General features: G+C 50.6%; 2 non-coding genes across 2 annotated transcripts; both read right to left on the bottom strand.

Moving 5' to 3' along the window:
* Positions 1 to 7,179: 7,179 nt before the first annotated feature.
* trnaf-gaa (transfer RNA phenylalanine (anticodon GAA)) lies at positions 7,180 to 7,252 on the bottom strand. The gene has a single exon. It is a non-coding gene; the product is annotated as a tRNA-Phe (tRNA).
* A 3,711-nt stretch (positions 7,253 to 10,963) lies between these two features.
* Positions 10,964 to 11,036, bottom strand: trnaf-gaa (transfer RNA phenylalanine (anticodon GAA)). The gene has a single exon. It is a non-coding gene; the product is annotated as a tRNA-Phe (tRNA).
* Positions 11,037 to 12,902: the final 1,866 nt, after the last annotated feature.

Genomic DNA, 12,902 nt, shown 5'->3' with positions numbered 1-12,902 from the left:
CTCGCCAGCTTCACCCCATCTCTCCTCTACCTCTCGAAATGCTGCACGTGATGCCATCCGTCTGCAAATGGTCAGTATCAGTCTAAGCTGCTTTGCAAGCAACCCGATGCACCGGAACAATTTGAACAAATCGCCTCTGCTCCGGCTTCAGTCCGTCCACTGTTAAAACCTTCAGTTATTACTCTGCAGGCTTGAGGATTCCCAAGTTCTCTGCAACCATCTCCAAAGCGGCATGCAAGTCACTGACTGTTTACCCGACCGAGTCTGTTTGTGAATACTTTTCCATCGTCATTCTGCACGATCATTTCTGAAGTGACCGCTTGTGTCGAAAACAAGGACAGTCCAAAGCGATTTCCTGAGGCGCACCTCTGGAACGCTCAAATCAACCTAAAGTCAGGCGGCCATGCGCTTGTCAGCATCTCTCCTGCAACCTTTCCATTGCGATCAGGGATCACCAGTTTTTGCAAGCTGGAACAGCTGGCCGTCAGCAAGCTTATGAGCGAGGGAGTGTTTGATAGAGAGAGTGCAAAGGCCACCATGTATGCGTTGCTGACTCAAAGACTGTTTTGTGCGTTCGCAGATGTTGGTCAATGAACAGTAGGAGAATTTGAATTGGTGCAGGATTGAGGGTTTGTCCATTTGATTATTTGACTGTTTTGGAATGCTCGTTACGGAGCCAATGAGAAGAAATGTGCCATGAGACTGGAAGCAAAAGGCACAGCATCGCTGCAGGAGCACCATGCAGAAGGAGGGTGAGAAGCAATCCAAACCACCCTTGCGCCAGCAAGGAAAGGTGCAGAGCTTCACATTTACTCACTCGCCTCCATCACAGCTAAACAAAGGAGGGAGCGCGCAAGCAATCCTGCACTTGCCGAAACCCGGGATTGAACCAGGGACCTCTAGATCTTCGGTCTAACGCTCTCCCAACTGAGCTATTTCGGCAGCTGCCGCCAGCTCAGCGCGCTCAGGCACTTTGCTCGCGGCCACATTCACTTGGGATTTGCCCAGCGTATTTGTTCCAAATCTCCTCACAACATCAACTTCTTCCGGCAAAATTTCCCACCCTGTTTTCTCGGCGGACAGTTCGCTTCGGCCGCTGCCTCTTTATACCGTCTATATCTACACTGTCGTTCATTCTGCACAATCATTTCAGAAGTTGACTGCTTGGCTCTGGTCAACTCGCTCGTCAAATGCACAACGAGGAACTGGTCCCTCCAGTCCTCGACAAGTTCCACGTCGTGCTCCGTTCACCGTCAACATGTCTCGCCAGCTTCACCCCATCTCTCCTCTACCTCTCGAAATGCTGCACGTGATGCCATCCGTCTGCAAATGGTCAGTATCAGTCTAAGCTGCTTTGCAAGCAACCCGATGCACCGGAACAATTTGAACAAATCGCCTCTTCTCCGGCTTCAGTCCGTCCACTGTTAAAACCTTCAGTTATTACTCTGCAGGCTTGAGGATTCCCAAGTTCTCTGCAACCATCTCCAAAGCGGCATGCAAGTCACTGACTGTTTACCCGACCGAGTCTGTTTGTGAATACTTTTCCATCGTCATTCTGCACGATCATTTCTGAAGTGACCGCTTGTGTCGAAAACAAGGACAGTCCAAAGCGATTTCCTGAGGCGCACCTCTGGAACGCTCAAATCAACCTAAAGTCAGGCGGCCATGCGCATGTCAGCATCTCTCCTGCAACCTTTCCATTGCGATCAGGGATCACCAGTTTTTGCAAGCTGGAACAGCTGGCCGTCAGCAAGCTTATGAGCGAGGGAGTGTTTGATAGAGAGAGTGCAAAGGCCACCATGTACGCGTTGCTGACTCAAAGACTGTTTTGTGCGTTCGCAGATGTTGGTCAATGAACAGTAGGAGAATTTGAATTGGTGCAGGATTGAGGGTTTGTCCATTTGATTATTTGACTGTTTTGGAATGCTCGTTACGGAGCCAATGAGAAGAAATGTGCCATGAGACTGGAAGCAAAAGGCACAGCATCGCTGCAGGAGCACCATGCAGAAGGAGGGTGAGAAGCAATCCAAACCACCCTTGCGCCAGCAAGGAAAGGTGCAGAGCTTCACATTTACTCACTCGCCTCCATCACAGCTAAACAAAGGAGGGAGCGCGCAAGCAGTCCTGCACTTGCCCAAACCCGGGATTGAACCAGGGACCTTTAGATCTTCAGTCTAACGCTCTCCCAACTGAGCTATTTCGGCAGCTGCTGCCAGCTCAGCGCGCTCAGGCACTTTGCTCGCGGCCACATTCACTTGGGATTTGCCCAGCGTATTTGTTCCAAATCTCCTCACAACATCAACTTCTTCCGGCAAAATTTCCCACCCTGTTTTCTCGGCGGACAGTTCGCTTCGGCCGCTGCCTCTTTATACCGTCTATATCTACACTGTCGTTCATTCTGCACAATCATTTCTGAAGTTGACTGCTTGGCTCTGGTCAACCCGCTCGTCAAATGCACAACGAGGAACTGGTCCCTCCAGTCCTCGACAAGTTCCACGTCGTGCTCCGTTCACCGTCAACATGTCTCGCCAGCTTCACCCCATCTCTCCTCTACCTCTCGAAATGCTGCACGTGATGCCATCCGTCTGCAAATGGTCAGTATCAGTCTAAGCTGCTTTGCAAGCAACCCGATGCACCGGAACAATTTGAACAAATCGCCTCTGCTCCGGCTTCAGTCCGTCCACTGTTAAAACCTTCAGTTATTACTCTGCAGGCTTGAGGATTCCCAAGTTCTCTGCAACCATCTCCAAAGCGGCATGCAAGTCACTGACTGTTTACCCGACCGAGTCTGTTTGTGAATACTTTTCCATCGTCATTCTGCACGATCATTTCTGAAGTGACCGCTTGTGTCGAAAACAAGGACAGTCCAAAGCGATTTCCTGAGGCGCACCTCTGGAACGCTCAAATCAACCTAAAGTCAGGCGGCCATGCGCATGTCAGCATCTCTCCTGCAACCTTTCCATTGCGATCAGGGATCACCAGTTTTTGCAAGCTGGAACAGCTGGCCGTCAGCAAGCTTATGAGCGAGGGAGTGTTTGATAGAGAGAGTGCAAAGGCCACCATGTATGCGTTGCTGACTCAAAGACTGTTTTGTGCGTTCGCAGATGTTGGTCAATGAACAGTAGGAGAATTTGAATTGGTGCAGGATTGAGGGTTTGTCCATTTGATTATTTGACTGTTTTGGAATGCTCGTTACGGAGCCAATGAGAAGAAATGTGCCATGAGACTGGAAGCAAAAGGCACAGCATCGCTGCAGGAGCACCATGCAGAAGGAGGGTGAGAAGCAATCCAAACCACCCTTTCGCCAGCAAGGAAAGGTGCAGAGCTTCACATTTGCTCACTCGCCTCCATCACAGCTAAACAAAGGAGGGAGCGCACAAGCAGTCCTGCACTTGCCGAAACCCGGGATTGAACCAGGGACCTTTAGATCTTCGGTCTAATGCTCTCCCAACTGAGGTATTTCGGCAGCTGCTGCCAGCTCAGCGCGCTCAGGCACTTTGCTCGCGGCCACATTCACTTGGGATTTGCCCAGCGTATTTGTTCCAAATCTCCTCACAACATCAACTTCTTCCGGCAAAATTTCCCACCCTGTTTTCTCGGCGGACAGTTCGCTTCGGCCGCTGCCTCTTTATACCGTCTATATCTACACTGTCGTTCATTCTGCACAATCATTTCTGAAGTTGACTGCTTGGCTCTGGTCAACCCGCTCGTCAAATGCACAACGAGGAACTGGTCCCTCCAGTCCTCGACAAGTTCCACGTTGTGCTCCGTTCACCGTCAACATGTCTCGCCAGCTTCACCCCATCTCTCCTCTACCTCTCGAAATGCTGCACGTGATGCCATCCGTCTGCAAATGGTCAGTATCAGTCTAAGCTGCTTTGCAAGCAACCCGATGCACCGGAACAATTTGAACAAATCGCCTCTGCTCCGGCTTCAGTCCGTCCACTGTTAAAACCTTCAGTTATTACTCTGCAGGCTTGAGGATTCCCAAGTTCTCTGCAACCATCTCCAAAGCGGCATGCAAGTCACTGACTGTTTACCCGACCGAGTCTGTTTGTGAATACTTTTCCATCGTCATTCTGCACGATCATTTCTGAAGTGACCGCTTGTGTCGAAAACAAGGACAGTCCAAAGCGATTTCCTGAGGCGCACCTCTGGAACGCTCAAATCAACCTAAAGTCAGGCGGCCATGCGCATGTCAGCATCTCTCCTGCAACCTTTCCATTGCGATCAGGGATCACCAGTTTTTGCAAGCTGGAACAGCTGGCCGTCAGCAAGCTTATGAGCGAGGGAGTGTTTGATAGAGAGAGTGCAAAGGCCACCATGTACGCGTTGCTGACTCAAAGACTGTTTTGTGCGTTCGCAGATGTTGGTCAATGAACAGTAGGAGAATTTGAATTGGTGCAGGATTGAGGGTTTGTCCATTTGATTATTTGACTGTTTTGGAATGCTCGTTACGGAGCCAATGAGAAGAAATGTGCCATGAGACTGGAAGCAAAAGGCACAGCATCGCTGCAGGAGCACCATGCAGAAGGAGGGTGAGAAGCAATCCAAACCACCCTTGCGCCAGCAAGGAAAGGTGCAGAGCTTCACATTTACTCACTCGCCTCCATCACAGCTAAACAAAGGAGGGAGCGCGCAAGCAGTCCTGCACTTGCCCAAACCCGGGATTGAACCAGGGACCTTTAGATCTTCAGTCTAACGCTCTCCCAACTGAGCTATTTCGGCAGCTGCTGCCAGCTCAGCGCGCTCAGGCACTTTGCTCGCGGCCACATTCACTTGGGATTTGCCAAGCGTATTTGTTCCAAATCTCCTCACAACATCAACTTCTTCCGGCAAAATTTCCCACCCTGTTTTCTCGGCGGACAGTTCGCTTCGGCCGCTGCCTCTTTATACCGTCTATATCTACACTGTCGTTCATTCTGCACAATCATTTCTGAAGTTGACTGCTTGGCTCTGGTCAACCCGCTCGTCAAATGCACAACGAGGAACTGGTCCCTCCAGTCCTCGACAAGTTCCACGTCGTGCTCCGTTCACCGTCAACATGTCTCGCCAGCTTCACCCCATCTCTCCTCTACCTCTCGAAATGCTGCACGTGATGCCATCCGTCTGCAAATGGTCAGTATCAGTCTAAGCTGCTTTGCAAGCAACCCGATGCACCGGAACAATTTGAACAAATCGCCTCTGCTCTGGCTTCAGTCCGTCCACTGTTAAAACCTTCAGTTATTACTCTGCAGGCTTGAGGATTCCCAAGTTCTCTGCAACCATCTCCAAAGCGGCATGCAAGTCACTGACTGTTTACCCGACCGAGTCTGTTTGTGAATACTTTTCCATCGTCATTCTGCACGATCATTTCTGAAGTGACCGCTTGTGTCGAAAACAAGGACAGTCCAAAGCGATTTCCTGAGGTGCACCTCTGGAACGCTCAAATCAACCTAAAGTCAGGCGGCCATGCGCATGTCAGCATCTCTCCTGCAACCTTTCCATTGCGATCAGGGATCACCAGTTTTTGCACGCTGGAACAGCTGGCCGTCAGCAAGCTTATGAGCGAGGGAGTGTTTGATAGAGAGAGTGCAAAGGCCACCATATACGCGTTGCTGACTCAAAGACTGTTTTGTGCGTTTGCAGATGTTGGTCAACGAACAGTAGGAGAATTTGAATTGGTGCAGGATTGAGGGTTTGTCCATTTGATTATTTGACTGTTTTGGAATGCTCGTTACGGAGCCAATGAGAAGAAATGTGCCATGAGACTGGAAGCAAAAGGCACAGCATCGCTGCAGGAGCACCATGCAGAAGGAGGGTGAGAAGCAATCCAAACCACCCTTGCGCCAGCAAGGAAAGGTGCAGAGCTTCACATTTGCTCACTCGCCTCCATCACAGCTAAACAAAGGAGGGAGCGCACAAGCAGTCCTGCACTTGCCGAAACCCGGGATTGAACCAGGGACCTTTAGATCTTCGGTCTAACGCTCTCCCAACTGAGGTATTTCGGCAGCTGCTGCCAGCTCAGCGCGCTCAGGCACTTTGCTCGCGGCCACATTCACTTGGGATTTGCCCAGCGTATTTGTTCCAAATCTCCTCACAACATCAACTTCTTCCGGCAAAATTTCCCACCCTGTTTTCTCGGCGGACAGTTCGCTTCGGCCGCTGCCTCTTTATACCGTCTATATCTACACTGTCGTTCATTCTGCACAATCATTTCAGAAGTTGACTGCTTGGCTCTGGTCAACTCGCTCGTCAAATGCACAACGAGGAACTGGTCCCTCCAGTCCTCGACAGGTTCCACGTTGTGCTCCGTTCACCGTCAACATGTCTCGCCAGCTTCACCCCATCTCTCCTCTACCTCTCGAAATGCTGCACGTGATGCCATCCGTCTGCAAATGGTCAGTATCAGTCTAAGCTGCTTTGCAAGCAACCCGATGCACCGGAACAATTTGAACAAATCGCCTCTGCTCCGGCTTCAGTCCGTCCACTGTTAAAACCTTCAGTTATTACTCTGCAGGCTTGAGGATTCCCAAGTTCTCTGCAACCATCTCCAAAGCGGCATGCAAGTCACTGACTGTTTACCCGACCGAGTCTGTTTGTGAATACTTTTCCATCGTCATTCTGCACGATCATTTCTGAAGTGACCGCTTGTGTCGAAAACAAGGACAGTCCAAAGCGATTTCCTGAGGCGCACCTCTGGAACGCTCAAATCAACCTAAAGTCAGGCGGCCATGCGCATGTCAGCATCTCTCCTGCAACCTTTCCATTGCGATCAGGGATCACCAGTTTTTGCAAGCTGGAACAGCTGGCCGTCAGCAAGCTTATGAGCGAGGGAGTGTTTGATAGAGAGAGTGCAAAGGCCACCATGTACGCGTTGCTGACTCAAAGACTGTTTTGTGCGTTCGCAGATGTTGGTCAATGAACAGTAGGAGAATTTGAATTGGTGCAGGATTGAGGGTTTGTCCATTTGATTATTTGACTGTTTTGGAATGCTCGTTATGGAGCCAATGAGAAGAAATGTGCCATGAGACTGGAAGCAAAAGGCACAGCATCGCTGCAGGAGCACCATGCAGAAGGAGGGTGAGAAGCAATCCAAACCACCCTTGCGCCAGCAAGGAAAGGTGCAGAGCTTCACATTTACTCACTCGCCTCCATCACAGCTAAACAAAGGAGGGAGCGCGCAAGCAGTCCTGCACTTGCCGAAACCCGGGATTGAACCAGGGACCTTTAGATCTTCAGTCTAACGCTCTCCCAACTGAGCTATTTCGGCAGCTGCTGCCAGCTCAGCGCGCTCAGGCACTTTGCTCGCGGCCACATTCACTTGGGATTTGCCCAGCGTATTTGTTCCAAATCTCCTCACAACATCAACTTCTTCCGGCAAAATTTCCCACCCTGTTTTCTCGGCGGACAGTTCGCTTCGGCCGCTGCCTCTTTATACCGTCTATATCTACACTGTCGTTCATTCTGCACAATCATTTCTGAAGTTGACTGCTTGGCTCTGGTCAACTCGCTCGTCAAATGCACAACGAGGAACTGGTCCCTCCAGTCCTCGACAAGTTCCACGTCGTGCTCCGTTCACCGTCAACATGTCTCGCCAGCTTCACCCCATCTCTCCTCTACCTCTCGAAATGCTGCACGTGATGCCATCCGTCTGCAAATGGTCAGTATCAGTCTAAGCTGCTTTGCAAGCAACCCGATGCACCGGAACGATTTGAACAAATCGCCTCTGCTCTGGCTTCAGTCCGTCCACTGTTAAAACCTTCAGTTATTACTCTGCAGGCTTGAGGATTCCCAAGTTCTCTGCAACCATCTCCAAAGCGGCATGCAAGTCACTGACTGTTTACCCGACCGAGTCTGTTTGTGAATACTTTTCCATCGTCATTCTGCACGATCATTTCTGAAGTGACCGCTTGTGTCGAAAACAAGGACAGTCCAAAGCGATTTCCTGAGGCGCACCTCTGGAACGCTCAAATCAACCTAAAGTCAGGCGGCCATGCGCATGTCAGCATCTCTCCTGTAACCTTTCCATTGCGATCAGGGATCATCAGTTTTTGCAAGCTGGAACAGATGGCCGTCAGCAAGCTTATGAGCGAGGGAGTGTTTGATAGAGAGTGCAAAGGCCACCATGTACGCGTTGCTGACTAAAAGACTGTTTTGTGCGTTCGCAGATGTTGGTCAATGAACAGTAGGAGAATTTGAATTGGTGCAGGATTGAGGGTTTGTCCATTTGATTATTTGACTGTTTTGGAATGCTCGTTACGGAGCCAATGAGAAGAAATGTGCCATGAGACTGGAAGCAAAAGGCACAGCATCGCTGCAGGAGCACCATGCAGAAGGAGGGTGAGAAGCAATCCAAACCACCCTTGCGCCAGCAAGGAAAGGTGCAGAGCTTCACATTTACTCACTCGCCTCCATCACAGCTAAACAAAGGAGGGAGCGCGCAAGCAGTCCTGCACTTGCCCAAACCCGGGATTGAACCAGGGACCTTTAGATCTTCAGTCTAACGCTCTCCCAACTGAGCTATTTCGGCAGCTGCTGCCAGCTCAGCGCGCTCAGGCACTTTGCTCGCGGCCACATTCACTTGGGATTTGCCAAGCGTATTTGTTCCAAATCTCCTCACAACATCAACTTCTTCCGGCAAAATTTCCCACCCTGTTTTCTCGGCGGACAGTTCGCTTCGGCCGCTGCCTCTTTATACCGTCTATATCTACACTGTCGTTCATTCTGCACAATCATTTCTGAAGTTGACTGCTTGGCTCTGGTCAACCCGCTCGTCAAATGCACAACGAGGAACTGGTCCCTCCAGTCCTCGACAAGTTCCACGTCGTGCTCCGTTCACCGTCAACATGTCTCGCCAGCTTCACCCCATCTCTCCTCTACCTCTCGAAATGCTGCACGTGATGCCATCCGTCTGCAAATGGTCAGTATCAGTCTAAGCTGCTTTGCAAGCAACCCGATGCACCGGAACAATTTGAACAAATCGCCTCTGCTCTGGCTTCAGTCCGTCCACTGTTAAAACCTTCAGTTATTACTCTGCAGGCTTGAGGATTCCCAAGTTCTCTGCAACCATCTCCAAAGCGGCATGCAAGTCACTGACTGTTTACCCGACCGAGTCTGTTTGTGAATACTTTTCCATCGTCATTCTGCACGATCATTTCTGAAGTGACCGCTTGTGTCGAAAACAAGGACAGTCCAAAGCGATTTCCTGAGGCGCACCTCTGGAACGCTCAAATCAACCTAAAGTCAGGCGGCCATGCGCATGTCAGCATCTCTCCTGCAACCTTTCCATTGCGATCAGGGATCACCAGTTTTTGCAAGCTGGAACAGCTGGCCGTCAGCAAGCTTATGAGCGAGGGAGTGTTTGATAGAGAGAGTGCAAAGGCCACCATGTACGCGTTGCTGACTCAAAGACTGTTTTGTGCGTTTGCAGATGTTGGTCAACGAACAGTAGGAGAATTTGAATTGGTGCAGGATTGAGGGTTTGTCCATTTGATTATTTGACTGTTTTGGAATGCTCGTTACGGAGCCAATGAGAAGAAATGTGCCATGAGACTGGAAGCAAAAGGCACAGCATCGCTGCAGGAGCACCATGCAGAAGGAGGGTGAGAAGCAATCCAAACCACCCTTGCGCCAGCAAGGAAAGGTGCAGAGCTTCACATTTGCTCACTCGCCTCCATCACAGCTAAACAAAGGAGGGAGCGCACAAGCAGTCCTGCACTTGCCGAAACCCGGGATTGAACCAGGGACCTTTAGATCTTCGGTCTAACGCTCTCCCAACTGAGGTATTTCGGCAGCTGCTGCCAGCTCAGCGCGCTCAGGCACTTTGCTCGCGGCCACATTCACTTGGGATTTGCCCAGCGTATTTGTTCCAAATCTCCTCACAACATCAACTTCTTCCGGCAAAATTTCCCACCCTGTTTTCTCGGCGGACAGTTCGCTTCGGCCGCTGCCTCTTTATACCGTCTATATCTACACTGTCGTTCATTCTGCACAATCATTTCAGAAGTTGACTGCTTGGCTCTGGTCAACTCGCTCGTCAAATGCACAACGAGGAACTGGTCCCTCCAGTCCTCGACAAGTTCCACGTCGTGCTCCGTTCACCGTCAACATGTCTCGCCAGCTTCACCCCATCTCTCCTCTACCTCTCGAAATGCTGCACGTGATGCCATCCGTCTGCAAATGGTCAGTATCAGTCTAAGCTGCTTTGCAAGCAACCCGATGCACCGGAACAATTTGAACAAATCGCCTCTGCTCCGGCTTCAGTCCGTCCACTGTTAAAACCTTCAGTTATTACTCTGCAGGCTTGAGGATTCCCAAGTTCTCTGCAACCATCTCCAAAGCGGCATGCAAGTCACTGACTGTTTACCCGACCGAGTCTGTTTGTGAATACTTTTCCATCGTCATTCTGCACGATCATTTCTGAAGTGACCGCTTGTGTCGAAAACAAGGACAGTCCAAAGCGATTTCCTGAGGCGCACCTCTGGAACGCTCAAATCAACCTAAAGTCAGGCGGCCATGCGCATGTCAGCATCTCTCCTGCAACCTTTCCATTGCGATCAGGGATCACCAGTTTTTGCAAGCTGGAACAGCTGGCCGTCAGCAAGCTTATGAGCGAGGGAGTGTTTGATAGAGAGAGTGCAAAGGCCACCATGTACGCGTTGCTGACTCAAAGACTGTTTTGTGCGTTCGCAGATGTTGGTCAATGAACAGTAGGAGAATTTGAATTGGTGCAGGATTGAGGGTTTGTCCATTTGATTATTTGACTGTTTTGGAATGCTCGTTACGGAGCCAATGAGAAGAAATGTGCCATGAGACTGGAAGCAAAAGGCACAGCATCGCTGCAGGAGCACCATGCAGAAGGAGGGTGAGAAGCAATCCAAACCACCCTTGCGCCAGCAAGGAAAGGTGCAGAGCTTCACATTTACTCACTCGCCTCCATCACAGCTAAACAAAGGAGGGAGCGCGCAAGCAGTCCTGCACTTGCCGAAACCCGGGATTGAACCAGGGACCTTTAGATCTTCAGTCTAACGCTCTCCCAACTGAGCTATTTCGGCAGCTGCTGCCAGCTCAGCGCGCTCAGGCACTTTGCTCGCGGCCACATTCACTTGGGATTTGCCCAGCGTATTTGTTCCAAATCTCCTCACAACATCAACTTCTTCCGGCAAAATTTCCCACCCTGTTTTCTCGGCGGACAGTTCGCTTCGGCCGCTGCCTCTTTATACCGTCTATATCTACACTGTCGTTCATTCTGCACAATCATTTCTGAAGTTGACTGCTTGGCTCTGGTCAACTCGCTCGTCAAATGCACAACGAGGAACTGGTCCCTCCAGTCCTCGACAAGTTCCACGTCGTGCTCCGTTCACCGTCAACATGTCTCGCCAGCTTCACCCCATCTCTCCTCTACCTCTCGAAATGCTGCACGTGATGCCATCCGTCTGCAAATGGTCAGTATCAGTCTAAGCTGCTTTGCAAGCAACCCGATGCACCGGAACAATTTGAACAAATCGCCTCTGCTCTGGCTTCAGTCCGTCCACTGTTAAAACCTTCAGTTATTACTCTGCAGGCTTGAGGATTCCCAAGTTCTCTGCAACCATCTCCAAAGCGGCATGCAAGTCACTGACTGTTTACCCGACCGAGTCTGTTTGTGAATACTTTTCCATCGTCATTCTGCACGATCATTTCTGAAGTGACCGCTTGTGTCGAAAACAAGGACAGTCCAAAGCGATTTCCTGAGGCGCACCTCTGGAACGCTCAAATCAACCTAAAGTCAGGCGGCCATGCGCATGTCAGCATCTCTCCTGCAACCTTTCCATTGCGATCAGGGATCACCAGTTTTTGCAAGCTGGAACAGCTGGCCGTCAGCAAGCTTATGAGCGAGGGAGTGTTTGATAGAGAGAGTGCAAAGGCCACCATGTACGCGTTGCTGACTCAAAGACTGTTTTGTGCGTTCGCAGATGTTGGTCAATGAACAGTAGGAGAATTTGAATTGGTGCAGGATTGAGGGTTTGTCCATTTGATTATTTGACTGTTTTGGAATGCTCGTTACGGAGCCAATGAGAAGAAATGTGCCATGAGACTGGAAGCAAAAGGCACAGCATCGCTGCAGGAGCACCATGCAGAAGGAGGGTGAGAAGCAATCCAAACCACCCTTGCGCCAGCAAGGAAAGGTGCAGAGCTTCACATTTGCTCACTCGCCTCCATCACAGCTAAACAAAGGAGGGAGCGCACAAGCAGTCCTGCACTTGCCGAAACCCGGGATTGAACCAGGGACCTTTAGATCTTCGGTCTAACGCTCTCCCAACTGAGGTATTTCGGCAGCTGCTGCCAGCTCAGCGCGCTCAGGCACTTTGCTCGCGGCCACATTCACTTGGGATTTGCCCAGCGTATTTGTTCCAAATCTCCTCACAACATCAACTTCTTCCGGCAAAATTTCCCACCCTGTTTTCTCGGCGGACAGTTCGCTTCGGCCGCTGCCTCTTTATACCGTCTATATCTACACTGTCGTTCATTCTGCACAATCATTTCAGAAGTTGACTGCTTGGCTCTGGTCAACTCGCTCGTCAAATGCACAACGAGGAACTGGTCCCTCCAGTCCTCGACAAGTTCCACGTCGTGCTCCGTTCACCGTCAACATGTCTCGCCAGCTTCACCCCATCTCTCCTCTACCTCTCGAAATGCTGCACGTGATGCCATCCGTCTGCAAATGGTCAGTATCAGTCTAAGCTGCTTTGCAAGCAACCCGATGCACCGGAACAATTTGAACAAATCGCCTCTGCTCCGGCTTCAGTCCGTCCACTGTTAAAACCTTCAGTTATTACTCTGCAGGCTTGAGGATTCCCAAGTTCTCTGCAACCATCTCCAAAGCGGCATGCAAGTCACTGACTGTTTACCCGACCGAGTCTGTTTGTGAATACTTTTCC

Source organism: Chiloscyllium plagiosum, unplaced genomic scaffold (genome assembly GCF_037043375.1).
Source record: "Chiloscyllium plagiosum isolate Xiang-an unplaced genomic scaffold, Cpla_swu_hap1 HiC_scaffold_14, whole genome shotgun sequence".
In the NCBI taxonomy this organism is placed as follows: Eukaryota; Metazoa; Chordata; class Chondrichthyes; order Orectolobiformes; family Hemiscylliidae; genus Chiloscyllium; species Chiloscyllium plagiosum.
The sequence above is the reverse complement of the archived record's forward strand: the minus strand, read 5'-3'. Positions and strand labels throughout refer to the sequence as shown.